We start from the raw sequence: 7897 nt of genomic DNA on the forward strand, positions 1-7897 counted from the left end.
AGCCAATCATATGTGGTTATATTAGTGTATCCAGTGGCCAGTCGAGATGAGTAAGAGACCGTTGATAAGAATGATGTACTGTAATACACACTGCAGTTGATAGCGAGATTAATTTTACCCAGAAGTCGGAGAGAGCTGTATCTACGACATTCTGCAACATGTGTAGAAACAGAGTGAGGTGAGTTAAAGCTATAAAACTGTCTTTTTACCACTCGGTGGAAATAGGAACGTGTTGTGATAGGTCCGCCACCCTTGTACGATGTGCAAGCTCAGCTCCAAACGAAACCAGCTCCTGCAACACGACGTAGTATAAAAGACAGTATGTGCAGTTACGTTGGTGTTTCTTATCGGGAAAATTACATACAGTTACCGCAGTCTGTAGCAGATCCGTGTCCCTCAGGATCCATTCACGTCTATCACCCAAACATTCTATCATCGTTGTTCTTTATCATCCAACAGAGAAAACTTACGAAATTTAAGGGCTCCGCCAACTCCATCTGATAGATTTTTACCGCATCTCTCTCTTCCGATACATCGAAAACGAATACCATCTATGTGCCAGCATCGAGTATATGTGGCGATCCTTTTAAATATACAAGTGGCCAGTGATCGACGTCGCTTGCAAGATAAAGACAAACAAAAAGCAGAGCAAATGTGCTGTAATTGTAGAATATGCTGTTGGAGATGACTGGTTGCGTTTGAGTACAGTGCTATACTACGCCCCCGGCCAAAGAAATAGTACATTTGCGCTAGGTGTTCGCAGCTGTACTATATTTACAAGCAATTTTAGAATAGAGAACGAGAAATGATGTCATGATCGCGTGGATAGAAGTGATATAAAATCTATAAAAGAACGGAAAATACGTAGAAATTGCGGGAAAATACTCCGAAATGTGGGGAAATTCAGGGAGTACTTCAAAGTCTTCTGATTGGTGCAGAACAATTCTTGTACATTGGAACGAGTATACGACAACGAGAGGAATACTGTAAAACGTTGAGATGGGAACAATGTGAACCAGGGAAACAATCACATATTTTTTGTCGAGGCAACATTCTACTGTAAGTGTATTGATGTAATAGTGACACGCACGAGCTGAGTTACGGCAAGATGTTCCCATTTTCACCGAGTGATCGGAACACAGTCCTACAGCGTTAACTCAGCTCATTTTGTTTCTACACAGGTTGCAGAATGTGGTAAATATAGCTCTCTACGTCTTCTGGGTAAAATTGATCTCGTTATCAACTGCGGTGTGTATTACAGTACATCGTTCCATATCAGAGGTGGCTTTCCCATCTCTACTAGCTGATGATTACCGTATGATGACTGACTGACACCATTCGGCTGAGATGGAGGGAGCCTTGGTGGAACGCCGGATTTATGATACTTGTCACTGTGGAGCATGAGATCAAATGTAGAGGTCAGTACCTGCAAACTGTTGTTTGGTAGCGTTCCTCAATGCTACAAACTGGTCCTATTTTCATATGCTGCGATGCACCCCGTATGTTTTTGTTTTTCCACCACTAATGTGATAGTACCTCTTTGCTTGTAGTACCCCATGCGTGTTGTGAACAGCACCTTCTATAATCGTGTCTATGACTGCCAATTGAAGGAACAATGCTTTTCGAATTGGAACTCCAAGACATCCGCTAACCTGTCGATGGTGAAGATGACATTATCTGTGCAGGTCATCATCTTCAAACAGCTGTTGGAAGCGCTCTTGAGCACCGCAGAGACGGCCCGGGTGGCCGAGCGGTTCTAGGCGCTACAGTCTGGAACAGCGTGACCGCTGCGGTCGCAGGTTCGAATCCTGCCTCGGGCATGGATGTGTGTGATGTCCTTAGGTTAGTTACGTTTAAGTAGTTTTGAGTTCTAGGGGACTGATGACCTCAGGTGTTGAGTCCCATAGTACTAGATCCATTTGAACCATTTGAATACCGCAGACTCTTCCAGTTTCTATGTGTTGCCATGTCTTCCACATTTTTAGCAATGAGAATCACCGCCCATGTGCTTTACTTCTGCCAGCCTGTGTTGTGGTAGATGCACAGTTTATGCCATGCGATGTTCAGCTTTCTGTGAGAGCCAGAGGATCCAAAAGTGTTAATGTCGATTTTGGAGCAGCTGTCACGGATCTCTAAGTCATGATAGGTCATGCTACAGAACAGGTGATGACACTTTATACTGGTCTGTGGAAACGAGTATTATCACGACCAAGACGCAGAGGGACTGTCTAAAAATAGCGCTGGAGTTTTTGCTGAATGCGATCCTTAGCAGATAGGTTCAAAAAAGAGAATCGTTGCGAGATATGAGAGTGGCACGAATATTATTCACCAGTGGCTGTAATCATTAAAAGATGTCTCTGCCAGATACAATGCAAATGCATGGAAGGATGGATAAGCTTGATTTCAAATTACAGACAGCGTTTCTACCCAAAAGCGTAGCACTATCAGCGACTCTTGTGTGTGCCTGTAGAGTCAAGACTGCTTTTTATGCAGGGAGACTGTAACGTAGTCACTGCGACAGAGTTTTTAATAGTTCAGTTCTTATGCTAAATGTATGGTGTGGGATGTAGAATCCCTCTGTGGTCAGCAGCAAATGTTGGTTCTCAATAGTTGTAGCCTCCCCACAAAATTTTGAAAACACAATAATTGAATAGAATTGCAAATAGTGCCAAATCTTAGTTTCCCACAGTAATAAAACTCAATGATAATAAAAATGTGCAAAAATGTTAAGTCCCCACAAAATTAACGTTAAGGTGAACCTAATAAATTTTATAAGGGCAGCTGCGCTGACCTTAGGCCCTGTGCAATAATTAATCTGATAAATTGATTCTGGGAGGAAAAGCATAGGAAATATTTTTTCAATTGGAATGATTCTTTTCTTAAAAAACAAAATTATTATTGGGGCATTTCTTGAACGAATTAATTACAATTAACATACATTACATTATCAGATGTGCGCAATGCTACTTCATTACCTTATTTAACAATATACCTCGTCCTGAACCTTGACCACAGACGCATGTCGACGCCCGCCGACTCCTCACACACTACTCCGACTGAGTACAACTCGCAACTGCACTCTCGCGCGATCAAGCGCAGACTAGCAACGATAAATAACTCTCTGGTCAGAGATTCTGTCATGCCTCGCCATCGCTGGTACTGAATACATACGCGTTTCATAACCCTCCACTGAGGGGGGGGGGGGGGGGGAGGTGGCAAAAATTTGGCAGCGATGGTGAGTCATTTGGACTTGCCATGAGCAACAAATTTTTTCTTGACTAATTAACTTTACATTCACAGAATATACAGATGTAAAACATGAAGTAAATGTGGTGCACATGCACCGAGTGCAAAACATATTAGGCAATAACAAAATGTATATATAATGAGTACAAAACATTAACAAATGACATAAGTGCACACGCACAGAAAAACTCTTTACCATTTTCACAACAAATAAACGTAATGGCAAAAAATCATGTTGACAAGTGACATAAGTGCACATGCACTGCAGTTCAGAACATATCAGCAAATCAAAATGTACATACAATGAGTAGTAATCATGCTAGAAAATGACAAAAGTGCAATCGCACTGTAGTTCAGAATATATCAGCAAATCGAAAAAATGTATAGGCCATGAATATAAATCATGTTAGCAAAAATGCTTTTCACTGTGTTACAAAAATTAGGATAGGAAAGGGAAGGATTGCATCATGGTTGTAGCACTTCAGGTTGCACGCAGCTGCACTGAAAGTCCATATCTTTCCACAGAAGTACAACACCAAGTGAGACAATCGGAAGTTCTCTTCCCAGAAGTATTTATCATCGTAGCCAAGACACTGAAATGTCGTAGTAATATTCCATGGCATCATTTTGCCAGTACATCAGGTACACCAAACAGTGGGACCATAATAATGTCTCCATCGCTCACGGTGGTGGACAGCATGTCCTGTCAACACCACGCTCTTGTAAGGTACACCAACGTAGAATTAGTGCAAAAACCAAATATAGTGCTCCATGATCAGGAGGATATACAGGACAAATGGATATTGCAGTAATTCAAGGTAGTTAAGTCAGAAGGTGAAGGACATTAAGTCACATACTAGTCTTCAATGAGAATTACATTAGTAATTTGCGGCAGTCCTAGCCCAGTTATTGAACATTTCTGTACCATGTATATAGTATTACAGAAAAATGTTCATAAATTGATTTACAGAGAACATTGGCATTCATTGCCTAATTACAAATCATCAGTAGTCATTCGTTTTACAGAGAACATTGAAATTCATTGCCTGATTGCAAATCATCCGAAGTCACTCGTTTTACAGAGAACATTGAAATTCGTTGCCTAATTACAAATCATCAGAAGTCGTTACTTAAAACAGGAGGTAGTCAATAACATAGTATTACAGAATAATGTTGATAATTAATCATTGGTCATCCCAATACAGTAATCAGTAGCATTCGTTTCCCAGTTACAAAGCATTATTAATTAATCATTGGTCATCTCAATACAGTAATCAGTAGCATTCATTTCCCAGTTACAAAGCATTATTAATTAATCATTGGTCATCCCAATACAGTAATCAGTAGCATTCATTTCCCAGTTACAAAGCATTATTAATCATTGGTCATCTCAATAGAGTAATTAAATTATGCGCATAGTATTTATGCATTCATTATTCAAGTGACATACTATTCAGAGCAAATCAGAATTACTCAGAACTCTCGTAAACTAGTATCATTATTTGGGACTGGTAATACATTTTTTGTTAGCAATGCATTGCTTTGGGTAATTATAGGGGAAAGCAAAAAAAAAAAAAAATTGCTTCTGGGTTGTTCCTGTAAATGAAAATGTGTAACGTCATTCGTCATGAGTCAGCTGTAGCAAGGTTATGAAACAAATAGAGTATATGTAATCACATTCATAAATGACATAGATTTAATGAATAACTGCTTATAGCACATTAATTTCATAAATAATTTCTCCTGCAAAAATATACAAAAAAATGGATTATTAATCTGAAGGAAGAAACGCATTTTATGCTGAAACGTAGTGACCTCGAATTAACAGGCTGTGAAATGTGTATAAAATGTGTTCCATAGCTGTCCATTCCAAAACCTTCATTCATCCTACTATGTAATAAAACGCATACTGTCAAAACGAACTGCAACAAATACTTAAATAACTACATAGCATAAATACATAATTTCAACATTATCCTCATCTGTAAAGAAAAAACTTCATTATCCATCACTTCATAATCCATATTATCATAACTCCATTATTATCATCACCTGTAAAGAAAAACTTCGTTATCCATAGCAGCATATTTTTCATCATTATTCATCAGTATTCATTATCATCTGCAAAAAATCACTTCATTATTCATTATACAACTATTCCTTATTTCTATCATATTTCATCATTAAAACTAAGATGTGTAGTTCTGTCTGACCGCCTGCATCAATCGCCTCGTATTCTGAAAGAAAAAATTAGTTAAGACTGCTATTCTACGATGTGTATAGTATATTCTTGTTAATGCTTGTTAATCCTGATCCATTTACTCTTCCTCACGAGGTTTCCATCTTCTTTCGATCATTCCGAAGGTGAAATTCCCATTTATGTTTAATTTATTTCTTTCACGCATCATTTCTTTCTGAAACTGAAGAACAGAGATTAATGTCTTGCATTTAAATCGTATACTCACTAAATAATGATTGGTTTATGGTAACATAATTAAGCATACAGCATAACATGACAGAAAACGTAATATGTGAATAACTTATATAGTGTTCAGAGGCAAAAATGTACTCAGTGTAACACAATGTAGCAGTAAAGTAGTCACGATGTTGAGATATCTTAAGGCAAAATGTCAAAGTCCACTGGTGTTTGCTATATCTTAACTATTTCATAGTGCATACAAACAAAACATGAAACATTCGTATATACCTAAGAAAGACAAAAAATGTGACGTTCGTTGTGTTCAGCTTGTATGTTGTGTAGTTAATAGCGGCGAGAATTAAAGACTTTAATGGAGAGAAAATTTAATAAAATTAATATGTTACTAGATAGCATTGCATAGTTATTCATAAGATACGTAAGTTTCTCTGGAAAAAAAAGTGCACAGTCTGGTATGTAACGACAAGAAGAGCGACCTGATAACCTTACCTTGGCGGGCATTTGCCAAGAAAAAATACGATAATCATCAATAAGTAGTCACATAAATATAATTACATAAGTGGTCATAAAATGTGTAAATTCATCTGGAAAAATACGCACGGTCTGATGCGTAACGACAAGAAGAGCGATCTGCTAACCCTACCTTGCCGGGCACTTGCCAGGAAAAAATACGATAATCATCAATAAGTAGTCATGCGAATATAATTGCATAAGTGATCATAAAAGTAGCAAAATGGCATTATAGCATGTTAAATTATAAAGTGTCTTCATTCAATAAAAGGTTTGATGTTTGACCAATGGTGGTTGCCTTTGGATTTTATGGTTCTCAAAGTTTCGACGTGTACAACATTGGGGTGAGGAATGCTGCGAATCCGATATGGACTTGCGTATAAAAGTTCAAATTTACTGCACCTACCTTTTCCTTTCCGGATAAATAGTGTGTACGTACTAATATTTTCTGTCCAATGTGAAAGTCACGGCGTGTACAAACCTGTTTTTGCTGTCTTCTCCGGCGCTCTGCGGCACGTTTGATGTTGTTCAGTGCAATGTCAATTATTTCATGGTGTCGTGATCGACGAGATGTAGGAAAGTTTACTAATTCTGTAATTTTGTTAGGTGGTTCTACATTTTTCAGTATAACACACGGAGATAGCATAGTGGATTCATTTGGTATGGAATTAATTACATCTTGGAATGAGAATATGTGTGTGTCCCAATCAATATGTCTTTTGTGGCAGTATATTCTACACAGTTTACCAATTTCTTTCATTAACCGTTCACAAGGGTTCGAAGAAGCATGGTACTTGGATATATAGATCGGAGAAATGTTTGTAGCTCGTAACATGCGTGTCCATATAGCAGAACGAAATTGTGATCCATTATCGGAAATTACTTTCAGCACATGCACTACATGAAATAGAAAATGTTTTACAAATGCTTTCGAAACAGTTTTAGCAGTAGCTTTGCGTAACGGAGTGAAGGTAACAAATTTTGAAGTGTGTTCAACAGCGACAAAGATGTAGCAAAAACCTCTATTGGTTCTGGGAATTGGACCAAAAATGTCTACAGCGGCCATATGTCTTAATTTAACAGGTACAATGGGATATAATGGAGGATGATGTGAAGTTGTGTCTGACTTAGCTTTCTGGCAGATTTTACATGACGCTAAAACTCGTCGTATACGTTTCTCCATGTTGGCAAAATAACAGTTCTGTCTCAGTATAAGAAAACATTATCTAGGTCCGTAATGTGCGTAACTTAAATGAGTATACCAGATTAATTTGTTAACAAGCTCGTCAGGAATGATTAATAACCAATTGTTGCTGTCAGGATGAGAGCGGCGAAATAGAATGTCATTGCGTACAGTGTAATGGTTTCTAATCGTAACATTATTGCTATCTTGCCAGAGGTGTTTAATCTCTTTCCATATGTTGTCTTTACTCTGCTCTTTAGCTATGTTCTGTAATGACGACGAAATGAAATTTTCAAATGCACTTGTTGAATGTACATAACGCTGAAATTTGCTTTGCAGAAGTTGGTTGCGATTTCTTGCTGATTGTTGCTGAGAGAACGAGATAGTGCGTCTGCTATAAAATTTTGTGTGCCCGGAATGTGAACGATTGTGAAATTAAATTCCTGTAAATAAAGCTTCCATCTGTTTAATCTATCGTGTGTGAATTTAGCTGAAAGTAAAAATTGTGTCGCTCTGTGGTC

General features: G+C 38.1%; 1 non-coding gene across 1 annotated transcript; it reads left to right on the forward strand.

The window, feature by feature from the left end:
• The first annotated feature begins 1736 nt into the window (after positions 1 to 1736).
• Positions 1737 to 1820, forward strand: Trnas-gga (transfer RNA serine (anticodon GGA)). Its single transcript is given in 2 exon segments — positions 1737 to 1776; positions 1786 to 1820. It is a non-coding gene; the product is annotated as a tRNA-Ser (tRNA).
• The last annotated feature ends 6077 nt before the right edge of the window (positions 1821 to 7897 follow it).

This window comes from Schistocerca serialis, chromosome 7 (genome assembly GCF_023864345.2).
Source record: "Schistocerca serialis cubense isolate TAMUIC-IGC-003099 chromosome 7, iqSchSeri2.2, whole genome shotgun sequence".
NCBI classification, from domain to species: Eukaryota; Metazoa; Arthropoda; class Insecta; order Orthoptera; family Acrididae; genus Schistocerca; species Schistocerca serialis.